This window comes from Crocodylus porosus, unplaced genomic scaffold (genome assembly GCF_001723895.1).
Source record: "Crocodylus porosus isolate Cpor-Errol unplaced genomic scaffold, CroPor_comp1, whole genome shotgun sequence".
Classification (NCBI taxonomy): domain Eukaryota; kingdom Metazoa; phylum Chordata; order Crocodylia; family Crocodylidae; genus Crocodylus; species Crocodylus porosus.
In genome coordinates this window covers 125,319,689-125,332,590 of record NW_017728886.1, presented here as the reverse complement: position 1 = coordinate 125,332,590, position 12,902 = coordinate 125,319,689, and positions in this window count along the sequence as shown.

Here is a 12,902-nt window from a genome sequence, read left to right as displayed (position 1 = left end):
GTATATGCAACAGGGCAAGGAACAGACCTGTTCCTTTGGTGCTATAAAGTTGTGAGTGTGGGGGAGAGCCAAATCAGGACAGAGCAGGGATAATTATAACTACTTAGTAGGCACAGTTGGGAAGAGGGATCATACCGGGGTGAATGTTGCATGATTAAGAGCCAGTGGCTATTAATCCATGGCGGGGGGCTTTTCTTTGCTCCCAGGGGCACGGCATGAGGAGAGTCATTGGGAAAGTCAGGACCGGAAAACCTAGCACTGAAACGGATCTCTGATAAGACTGGCTCAAGGTAACCACGGTGTCCAATGAGGCAAAGAGGTGAGAGAGAGGAGATTGATCCTCATGCAGAGAGAAGGTCCCATGGAGGAAGAATCTGTTGATACCTACGAAGGAAGGAAAGAGTGCAACTGGAGGTGAGTTGACAGGCTTTGGGGAGTGGGTTGCATGGCAATGGAAAGTAAAGGAAGGCCGCATGTTGTGAGAACAGCCGGGGTTATCCACAAACTGTGGGGAATTCAGTAATCAATTCAGTTTTATCCTGCTTCTGAGGTGATTTTACTACACCCTCTCTCATTGGGGAATTAACTTCTTATTCTTCCATCACTTCAAGGCATAGCAGGAGAGCCCCAAGGGCTTCACTCCCACACAGCCACAGTATAGAATAGGTGTAAATTTATATCAGTCATAGTGCTAGAGCCATATGGCCCTGGGCTCACTGAGATGCACTGTTGCAGGAGTCGAGGAGGGCAGGGAGGAGAGGAAAGCTGTCCCAGAAACTGGTGTGATTTCATCCCAAGCTTTTGACAACTGTGTATTGGGGAATCCTGTTGCTTCTCTTCATTGGGTGCAGTATTCTCTCTTATTTCTCCTTATGGGACCCATTGTGTTTGCACATGTGGATTAGAGCAGGAACCATAACTCTGCCTAATGATCTTGTGTTTTGAAGTGGTTCATGTACTGGAGTGATTTTTCTTAAGCCAAGCCACAGGGACCAGCATGTTGTCAGTGCAAATCTTAGATTATTTTGAAGTGGTACAGTGACTAGTCTCCATTAAACTGAATGATGGCATATCTAAGATGGGGGATGCATAGCAGGAGATACAAATTGAAGTAGAGGATTCTCAGGGTTTCTGCAGGTGTTTGGAGGCTTTCATGACAAGAAGCAATTCTGTTTTGTTTTTTTTAGCCTTCTGGCTTACGAACACTTTTTATTAAACTTTAATGAGAAAGTTGGTTGATATGTCTCATTCAAATTTATGATACTAGTATTCCTCTCATTATAACTTGATATGCATCTTGGGAAACCTACCAGGTATGCAATGGGGAGCCTATCAATTAGCAAGAAAGGGGATCTTAATATCTTAGTCTAGACAAGTAAATTACAGACGAGGGCAAATTCTGCATACCTTACCGCTGACTTAGTAGTGGGACTAGTTACTTGAGGAAAGCAAATAAAATTTAGCCTGTATTTGGTTACTCATTTTTTTTTTCCTAAACAGTTTGCTATGTCTTTTAAATTAACCAGAACACTTAAAGCTGATCATGACTAAAACCAGTGTTTTGTCTGTATAGGGAAGCACTGTGCACTATACAGAATCAAGATGACTAAGATTGCCTGCACAACCTTGACCTGGCACTAGACAGCTGGTGAGCAGAGGTGTTGCTAGGAGCCAGGATACCTGGACTCCACCCCTGCTCTGAGTGGGGGAACAGTACATCCTGGGATACTATAGGATTGCAAATAAAATGAGCTATCTTAATTGGGCAGACCAAAGTTACCCTAACATGTACTGGATAGCATGGCCCCCTGTTAAACTTTACCTGAAGTGGCAAATGAGACATTTACAGGGCACTTCGCATGAATTAATGAGCTTTAGGGTGGAATTTTTTGTGATTTAAGTGTAACGTGACTTTCCTTCATCTTTCTAACAGAATTGGAAGAGATGGCTTGGTCATAATCTTCAAGTACCTCCAAAGGGAAAAGATTTCTGATGGATAGTTTACTGCTAAGAGAGATCCAGAGATGAAAGTGGAAGTTAGAAAGATTCCAATTTAAAAAATACCATATTTACTCAAATTTAAGATTACTGTAGGTGTGTTTATTTCAAAGTTAGTTTGTTTTTTTTTTCTCAGATTTGCCCCTCATTTCCATGTGCTCAGGGAGAGCAGGGTTTGACCATAATGGGAGATGGTGGGGTGGGGAGAATCTGCAAAGGGGAACAGTTGTGGGGGTACAGGGCAAGGTGGCCACCCGATCTCCCAGTTTTATTTTCCTTGCTGTAACAGTGGGAGGGGGACAAATTCAAGAGACACCTCCAATAAATAGATTCTATACCTGGAAATTAGATATTATAAATAAAAAATTATAAAACTATGTATAATTATACCCAGATAACTCTTGCTACCTGAACATCTTGTGGGAAGAGCACTCTGCCAAAAATGAACAGTCGCAAAGCTTCCTCGCATGCGTGGATGAGCTCTACCTGACCCAAGAAGTCTATGGACCAACAAGAGGTAAAGTGCTGCTTGACCTGGAACTGGCTAAAAGGGGTGATCTAGTCGGCAACCAGAAAACTGAAGGAAAGCTGGGAGACAGTGACCACAAGCTGATCACTTCTACTATCCATTGCAAAGCTGACAAGTCAGTTACCAACGCAGAAGCCTTTGACTTCAGGAAAGCTGACTTTGATAAGCTTGTTGTCGAGGCCCTAAGGGACCTTGACTTGACAGGGAGAGGAGTCCAAGAGGAGTCGTTGCTCCAGAAGGGAGCAATCCTGGAAGCACAGGAGATGTCCATGCCATCTCAGGGGAAAGGTAGCAAAAGGGCACAGCAACCCACTTGACTCAGCAAGGAACTTGTGGACATCCTATGCTAAAGAAGAGAGGCTTATAAAGGATGGAAGATAGGAATCACCACAAAGGAGGATTACTCTGCACTGGTCCATACCTGTAGGGAGTGAACCAGAAAAGCCAAGACTGCAACCAAACTCCAGCTGACTACACATATCTAAAAAAGGACTTTGTTGTCCTTGATATGTGGGGAGTCAGAAGAAAAGCAAGGGTTAAGTTACATTGGATCCCTGCTAAACCAAATGAGACAACTGACGACCGACACCCAGGAAAAGGCTAACCTGCTTAATGGATACTTAGTGTTGGTTTTTCATTAGCTCAAAGGGACCGCCCTCCCTAGCAAGATGCAGGACAGCCAGGCTGAGGGTGAAATTATACCCAGCATTGGTGTAGACCTTTGTAAAAGAACACCTTGAGAGGCTGGACAACAAGTCAGTGGGTCGTAACAGATTGCACCCTAGAGTACTTAAGGAGCTGGCAGGAATCATAGTCTAGCCATTGGCAAAGATTTTCGAAAGCACCTGGTGCTTAAGTGAAGTACCTGAAGAGTAGAAGAAGGCCAACGTGGTGCCCATCTTTAAGAAAGGGAGAAAAATAGATTCAGAGAACTACAGGCCAATTAGCTTGACCTCAATCCCTGGAAAGATTCTAGAAAAAATAAACAAAGAGTTGATTCTTCACAAACTGGCTGATGGCAACATCCTGACAGCCAGCCAGCACGGGTTTGTTGCAGGTAGGTCTTGCCTGACCAAACTCATCTCTTTCTATGAGCAGGTGACGTATCACCTGAACAAGGGAGAAGAGACTGACATAATATATCCGGACTTTAAAAAAGTCTTGATCTGGTGTCCCATGATCTCCTCTTTGGAAAAATTGGCCAACTGTGGCCTCAGCTACATCGCAGTCTGATGGCTGGAGAATTGGCTCTGAGGCCAGACTCAGAGTGGTGGTAGATGGAAGGGAATCATCATGGCATTCTGTGACCAGTGGTCCCTCAAGGCTCTGTCCTTGGAACTGTTCTATTTAATGTCTTTATCAACGACGTGGATACTGGTGTCAGAAGTGGACTGGCCAAGTTTGCTGATGATGCCAAACTTTAGGGTAGAGCACCCACACCTGACGATAGGATGGTGATCGAGGCTGACTTGGATAGGCTGAAAAGGTGGGCAGATACAAACCTGGTGACATTCAATACCAATAAATGTAAGGTACCCCACCTTTTGCAAGGGGAACCCTGCAGCATGCTTATAGGCTTGGCAGTACTATGCTCACTAGCACCAAGGCTGAAAGAGACTTGGGGGTCATGACTGACCACAAGATGAACGTGAGCCACCAAGATGATGTTGCAGCTGGCAAAGCAAACCAAACTCTGGCTTGCCTCCGTAGATGCTTCTCAAGTAAATTGCACAGTGTCGTCCTCCCACTGTACTTGGCCTTGGTGAGGCTGCAGCTGGAGTACTGCATCCAATTTTGGGCTCCACAATTCAAGAAGGATGTGGAGAAGCTTGAGAGAGTCCAGAAGAGAGCCACACACAATCATCAGAGAACAGGAGAATAAGGCCTTATAAAGAGAGGCTGAGAGCTGTGGGATTCTTCAGCCTGTAAAAGCATAGGCTCAGGGGTGACATGGTAGCAGCCTATAAGTACATAAGGGGTGTGCATCAGGATCTGGGGGAATGTCTGTTCATCGGAGTGCCCCAAGGGGTGACAAAGACCAATGGTCACAAACTCCTCCAAGACCGTTTTAGGCTGGACATGAAGAAAAACTTCTTTACTGTCCAAGCCCCAAGGCCTGGAATAGGCTCCCTGTAGAGGTGGTGCAAGCACCTATTCTGGACTCCTTTTTAAGAAGCCTTTGGATGCTTATCTTGCTGGGATCCTTTGACCTTACTAGACTTCCTGTCCTGGGGAATGGGGGCTGGACTCAATCTCCTGAGGCCCCTTTCAGCTCTAATGTCTATGAAATCTATGAAAAAATGTATAGATTTTCCATATATAAAATCTAATTATTAGGGGGTTCATTTATATTCAGGATTATCTTATATTTGAGTGGGTACAAGAATTTAACACTGAAGATCATGAACCTTTGGAGTAATTCAAACACGTGTTTGTCAGCTATTGTTGAACGTATTTGTATCAAAGCTGGATGCCTTTGCAAAAGATCTGTTTTAGCTTAAACACCAGCCTCAAGCTTGATATAGAAATTATTGAATTTAGTTCAATGGCTTGCGATATGCACATCAGCATACTAGATTACCATAAGAGTTCCCTGTAGCCTTAAAGTCTATGAATCCATTAAATAAGTTTACCATGTAGTAGTCAGTAGCATATTCAAATTATTCACTGCTATTATGTGATATTAGACCTTGGTTTATTTTGGCATTGGTTATGATATGGGACTTGAAGCTCATTTTGTTTTCAATTTATATTTCCCTTATCTGCTTTGAGAGAATTTCAGAGAAAATACTGAACTTCAGTTTATGGCTAAATGAAACATTTTCTCTTCTACGCTCCTTTTGGTCATGGTTGTAGGTGATAACACTCTACTCTCCATTAAAAACATAAACAAACTTGCATACTCACTGGACCCTAAGAGTCTCTTTCTTCATTTTGCTCAAGTAAAGCATTCCTTGAATTCTGTCTGGTCTTTAAAACTAGAGCAATACACAAGGCACATTGTAGTGTTTGTTGTGTTTCTACCCCCTTTCCCCTTCTAACTTTTTTCTCTGTCTTTGTTTTTCCCTGTTTTTTAAGGATGGAAGGGAAGAGTTTAGGATAAGATATGCTTTTTGGTATGTCATAATATAAAATTAACTCTCATTATAGATTTAATTTTAAATGCAGTACTAAAATGTGCAGACTAGATTTTGAGCATTCTAACTTAATCTTTTTCAGTACTGGTTATCAAACCTTTGTTGCAAATAGTTTGGATCACCTCATGAGATGTAAGATGATAAGAATTTCTTCAGGAAAAAAAACCATATTTGTGTTGGTACAAACTACACCATTTGCAATTACATTATATAGAAGGAGTAGCTTTTTCTAATAAGGATCATTATTAGAGCTAAGGGAGCTAAGTGTCATTGAGCAAAGAAATTTAAAACTCTCATTGTAAGTGAAATAATCTTTTGAAAATATAATTGAAGAAAGAATTTGGGGGTATTACATTTTTAATAATAATTGTGTTCTGTAATAAATATATTGCATGATGAATACAATTTTGGAAAAAATATGCACTGTAGTTTTGGAGCCTTGCAATTCTCTTTGCCTATATGTCAGCTCCAATGCACCATGATTCAGAGCGCTAATCTGAAGGAATTAGGCAGACTAGTGAGGTATCTGTGTGAATTGTCTTGTTGCAAAAAACTGGGTTATTTTGGTTCAGAAAAGAGCTGATAAACAACAGTCTTAAACATAAGATCAGAAATATAGTTTCAAGCCCTGTTTTTCACTTCCAATAGGTGGGTAGGGGGTGGGAATCAGTAAAATACACTTCAGTCACCTGATAATTAGAGATATCAGTTTGTATGACTTGCAGAACAGTCATCAAGATGCTATGGCTTTTTAGTGTATTCAATATTCAAACATTTGAATAAAGAAATATGACTTACCAGCCAATGACTGAGTGATAACAATATAAAAGCTAACTGGCTTTGAGACTCCTTCTGTCCCGATGTATAAAGGTAAGGAATTTGCTGGATTTGCCATAGAAAATATAGGGTTCTTAGTAGCTGGAAAAATTCTAGCTGTATACCTGTAACTAAAGGATTACTATATATACTATATTTATACCTCCTTTGAAAACTACAACTATTTATCTGACTGCCAGAAAGCATGCCACTGGCATTAACCTTTGTCATTTATGAACATTAGAGATTCTTTTCTGCCAGTATGGGTTGTCGGTTTTTTTTTCCTTTTAGAAGCAACTTAAGACAGTGGTGGTCAAAGTAAAGCCCATGGGCCAAATCCAGCCTGTGAACCATTCGTCCAACCCGTGGGGGCTCTCCAAACTTGGAAACGTGGCAGCAGGGGAGAGGTAGCAGTATTAATTGCTGTGGGTCTGGGAGCTCATGGCACTTAATGCTGCCACTGCTCTCACTGGTAAATTTTTGGACTTTGAGGAGCCCTTTGGCCAGGTAATATGGCCCCACATGACTGGATTGTATCAGGCCAAAGCAGGACTTCGTATATGTCCCTGGGCCTAGCATGTGGGATCAGTTTGTGGCCCTAGATCCAGCCCACAGACCTGGCATCATGCACTAGATCCAGTCCACAAATTGGCGGCACCTTGCTTATTGGGCATGCGTGCTGAAAGGATTCAGCACCATGGACTTCACTTTTTTTTTAAATCTCAGTTTAGTCCTCGTGAAAAATGTTGCATTAACTTCTATGCAGACTGACATCTTCTTATTGATTTGTACAAAGAGTTGGTTCCAGCCTTTGCACATGTGAAAAATGCCTCAACCAAAGCAAGAAAGGGGGAAAATTTTACTTAACTTTTTTTTTTTTTAATCTGCTATCATGCCCCTTTGCTCTTTAGCTTCTTTTCTGAAACTGGCAATTAGGATGTACATAGCATATATGCTCTAAGGCTGCAGACTTATTTCTTAAGAAATACTAGTTATGAAATAGCAATTATTTTCACATCTGAACACCTTAGGCAGGATCTGAATGTCCTACCTGGAGGTGAACATTTTCTTGTTTTTTACCAAGTTTTTGAGCCATTCACTTTTCCTACTTGAATATATTTGATGTAGTAGACCTTCCGTTATAGGTTTGTTTTGGTAATCTGGTTCCTTTTTTTTTTCTTCTACTGGATGGCAGATGAAAAATGAAAGAGATTTTTCTCCTTCTCTAAGTACTCTTACAGTAAGGATTAAAAATGTGCACAAACAGCAATTTTGTCAGTCTATTATTGCTCTACCTGCAGTAACATGGAGCAACAGCACTGCTTCTAAAAGGTCTGAGTATTACTAAACTGCAAAGACCATTGAAACAAGTGGTCCTACAACTTATTACCTGCAGCTTTTCATAGAGACTTTTCTTTTCCTTTTTTTTTTTTTTTGTCATGCATTTGTTTTTTATTTCCTGCATTTGTGAGCACACAGAAAGGCAGGGTTTTTCTTTTTTGTTTGACCTGCACTTTGTTTTCTACAATTCACCCAGTAGGATATTTGTTGCTGAACCTGTTTGGTTAACACTAACAACTTATGTGATTCCTGAGCCAGTGAGTACTGAGTATCATTACTACAGTCCCTTTCCCACTGGCTAGGTACAGACACTACATGCAAAGTGGTAGAAGTGATCGGAAACTGGTGCAAATGTGTAATAGAACAGAAATTCAGGGCACGTAGACCAGTTTAAAAATGGCAGGACCTGGTCTAAGATGGACCTGGATAGATGTAGAATCAGGTTTAATTAGTATAGGTTAGACCAGTTCATCAAACTTCTTTACCAGATCCTCTCCCAACTCAAGTTGGATCTCAGTCCCTGGGCATGCCAGGTTGATTTTGCAGGTCCCTGCTAACCCTCCCTTGCAGGGTGGGCAGGCTAGCCTTGACCTGCACTCATCTGCTCTGGCCAAGTGTTGAGCTGGCCTGGCCTCTGGGCTGTCACATAGCTGAGGCAATGAAGTCTCTGCTCCCCGGCAAGGGCTTCTGTCCTCTTCCAGTGGTTGGTCCAGCACAGCTTTTTTGCCTGGCTTCTTTCCCTTGCACTGCTCCCAGCTACCTGTCAATGGCAGGAGTTTCTCCCTCCCCTGTTGCCGTGTTTAGCACAGCCTCTCTCCATAGTCCTGTCCCTCACCAGCTATCAATGGGGGGTGGGGGGCATGGAAGGGAAGCTGAGGCCCTAGCTGTATGTACCCAAACTCATCCAGAACAGATTTTGGGGGGGGGGGAGCGGCTCACGGCAGGGGTCTCCATTTTTCTCCTGGTAGTAGGGAAGGGGAGAAACCCCCACTTCGTGGCTTCCACCAGCTGGTCTGGCTGGATCTGAGGGGGCCAGATCCATATGGCAGAAGCTGGCCGCTGGCGGTGGAACAGAACTGGGGAGAGCTCTTGTGTTGGTTTCCCGCACTATCACCCTCTGTGGCTGGTAGCAGGGGCTGGGGACATGTTGGGCAGCCAGTTTGGGTTGGCGTGCTGCTTGGCAGCATTCTGCTGCCTTCTGCAGTCTCCAGCATGCTGGGAGGCATGCAAGAGTGCTTACAGTCTGCTGGCCTTGGTCAGTGGAGGCTCCCCCCACCCCTGTCCCAAAACAAATATTTTCTTTTTGCTCCCAACCCAGTCAGTGCAGCTAGGAGAAATCCACGAAGGTTTGATCAATTCTGCCTTGGGATTTTTGAAAGTCTGTAACCAGCCATTGTGTGCAACTTTCAGTGTTATCTGGTGGGTGTCTTCCTAAAGCCTCAACTCTTGGTATCACATAACTGCACAATGATCTCAGCTTCTTTAGGGAAAAATCTAAACCCCATGATTGCAAAGAAAACCTTAAAAATATGAATCTTCAGGTTGCAAAAGTACCCCAATATTTTCTTAAATATTTTAATTTGAGTTGGCAATTTAGCTTGTGATGTTGTTTTTTAATGTATGGGATAGGTAATACTGCTTTTCCTGTCTTAACACTTTAAACAGACTGCATAAAATGCTGTTATCAAAACTGTGTGAACAAGTAGCCTGTCTCTTCAGTGTAACTCTTCATTCTTTTTACTACTTTTTGCCTAATTAAGCTGAGTGAAGGAGGCTGTTATTTTTTGAGAACAGTAATTATAGTATGAGAGCAATAAGATAAATAATTTAAAAGAGTACCATATCTAAAAAGGTTGGACTTGAAAGCCAAAGGTTGAATTTATTTGAGCAAGTTGGCTGTTGTAAAACTGAATTTATTATTCTTTAATTGAATAAGAATTCAGCATTCTATGGCCCTTTTAAAAATAGAACAGTACTTTTTAAGCTTGGGTATAAAGGCAATTATTTTATTTATTTTTATAGTTTGTCAATCCAGAGAAGGGAGTGTAAATTTTACTTGGAGGAAAAACTAGTAAGTTTACATTATTTATGTTGTCTGCTACCTGACTTCATAATTGAAAAGTGGAAATAAAGCATAAGAGAGATGGTGTTTCTCAGAAGACACTATTTGGAGAGCTGGGTAAACTCCATTTTTTTTTTTCTTGTTGGTGGTGTTTTTACTAGTGATTTTTTTAGGTTATATTGCAACCAACTGGGAACTTGTAACATGTTAGTTATATGTGCAACCATTATAGTAGTTCATCTTGTAGCATACACTAAACACAGGAAATCATTGGCCTTTTGAGCCCATTGTACCAGACAGATTCAAAGAAAATACACATTAGTCTTTCAGATTTTAGAGGAAGCAAAATGCTAAATAGCAATTACAAATTATATCGTCTTCAGAGAGGAATGAGTGACCTGACTTGAGCACCCTTTAAGTGGCACAAAAATAAATTATTTAGAATGGTGACGTATTGTTTAGGACAGTGTAAATGTTTTAAGGGAATAATGAGTAAAATTGTAATCTTTTGGTGTGTTTTCTATCATTTATGCTTTAAATTGAAATGAAACAGATAATGAGATTTTAATATTTTCTTCAATTATGTCAGTCATACAGCTCTTTCGTGTTGTAGAAGTCCAAAAATAAAATGTCTTATAACTAATTAAGTAAAAGGCATGCACATGCAAAGGACTGAGCAGTGTCTTTTTTGCATTTAATACTGGGTTACATCAGTGTCAGTCAAGAGCTTCAGAGCAAATTGTAGGCCTTATTACAGAGCCTGCTGGTACAAGCCAATGATCTTCTCTGTTCGGGTAACAAACTGTTACTTCTTAGGTATGTTCTGTTTCTAGATACGTTCTTTAACTGAGCTAGTATGTGTTCTGGGTAGGCTGAAAAAAAAAATGAAGACTAGTCTTCATCTAGTTCCTTGAAGAAAGGGGCAGGTCCTTTAGCTGTAAGGCTTCTTCTGCGTTTCCTGAAGGATATCTGTGTTTTAGAGCTGCCACTTTGAGTCTTATCTTTTGGATGTGAGAGTCAGGTCAGGCACTTGTCAGGAAGCAAGGGATAAATTCCTGTTTCTTTCCACCGCCCTCTGCAGTTAACTTTTGTCCCCAGGAAGCTCCACCCAAGTTTTGACCGCTCCTTGAGCAACAGCAGAGATCAATTTGTGTTGGCAAAGTGTTAAATTTAATAGTGGAATGGGATCAGACCAGTTTTGTGCTAGATCCCAAAAATTGTGCATCTGCCACCATGGGGAGCTTAAAATCAGGGAGCTGGATGTCAGGCTTCCTGATTCCCCAGGACCTATGAAGGGAGAGGCAGGAAGTGTGAGATCAGGCACTACTAGCCTCTGATGCTCTACTTGCTACAGTGCTTTTTCACCTTGCTGACTTTCAAGAAGCCCAGGTCCTGAGTCTGGCTCCCTGTACACTGGCATGTACAAAATGTGCATGCAGTGGGATGGAACATGTGCCTTTTTAAAGGTCCCAGCATGCAGGGAGCCCAGTACTGAGGAACCAGTCCTTGGTCCAGGACTCCCTTTGCAGCTGGGCTTCATGCACATCTTTTAAGGGTCTGGGAATGCAGGGTGCCTAGGATCAGAGACTGCTTCCCAGTCCCAGGCTCCCTGCATGCTAGCATGTCCTTTAAAGAATGTGTGGGGCAAGGATTTCTTAGGGTGATATCTTTTATTGGACCAACTGCATAGTTGGAATAGTGTTGGCATTTACTCATGACGCAAAGCATGACACAGTATTAAAAAAAAAAAAATGGAAAAGTGGGGACAAATTTCCAAGTGTAACAAACAATTCACAGAAGATTACTGGGAAATCACTGATTACTGGGAGATCAAGGTCTATCAATAGGTAAGAAGACATTTATTACCTTTTTTGTGTGGGAAGGTAATCAGGTGTGATTCAGGAATTGGATAGAGTAAAATGTACCTTAAAACCCATATCAGTGTTTAAGTCCTTGGTTCTAAGTGTCCAGCCAGCTTATGAGTTTTTGTTCCCAAGTTTGCCTTCTAAAGATTCCTGGTGGCTTTCTGTTGAGCACAAGGAGAGTGGGGTAGAGGGAACTGTGGATGTGTGGGGGGACTCCCCCAGCCCCACAGCAGAAGCCAGCAGTAGGCTGGCAGAGACCCCTGGCAGTGTGCAGTGCGGTCTGAGATCCGGGGGTTCCATGTGGTAAACAGCACTAGCCCAGCCCACCGGAGCATGCCTTCAGCCAGGACCAGACTGGCTCCTGCCATGACCTGAGTCTTGGGCGCTGCCATGAGTGTCCTGGTGGCTGCTGCTGTGGGGCATTGGAAGCTGTGTGCCCTGGAGGTGGGCAGGGAACCCACCCCTCCCACACAATCCCCCACCCCCAAGTCCCTGCTTACCAAGGACAGAGCCTGGATCCCAGGCAGCGCTGAGACGCTGCTGCCAGCCTTGCCCTGTTTCTGTTTGTGCAGTGTGCTGGAATAGCAGGCATAGAGACTATGGTCAGGTGCTAGAGCACTCTGGAGGACCCAGCCTCCAGTTTCTTCAGGGTATGCTCCAGGAGCTCATCCTGCGCTGCCTTTTTTTCCCAGTGTGTATTTTTTTTGTTTGTTTGTTTTATGCAGGGACTTTCTGGTGTCAAACTTGTGGAGTCCTCTCTGAAAATACGGAGCGTAGGGAACACTTTTTTCTTCCTGGCATGTCTTTTGAGACACTGCAGCAGGCACATGCTTGCTCATGTGGATGCGGCCATTGAGTGTAGAATTTTAAATAGTGTTATCTATGTAAATATAATTCGAAGCTGTTTTTTCTTAATTAAGAAAAACTTTCGTCAGCTATAATAAAATATTTAGAGACAATCCTGCTTCCATTGAAATTGGAAGATTATGGTCAGCAACTTTAATGTAGTTAGTCTTTCAGGTAATGCAGAAAATACCTTTTGCTTTACATTATGTATTGAAATATACAGAAATTTCCATATTTCATAATGGAGATGGCTTCTGAATAGTTGCATGCAGTCAACTTTCCATTCAGATTTAATGGTTTCTTTTAAA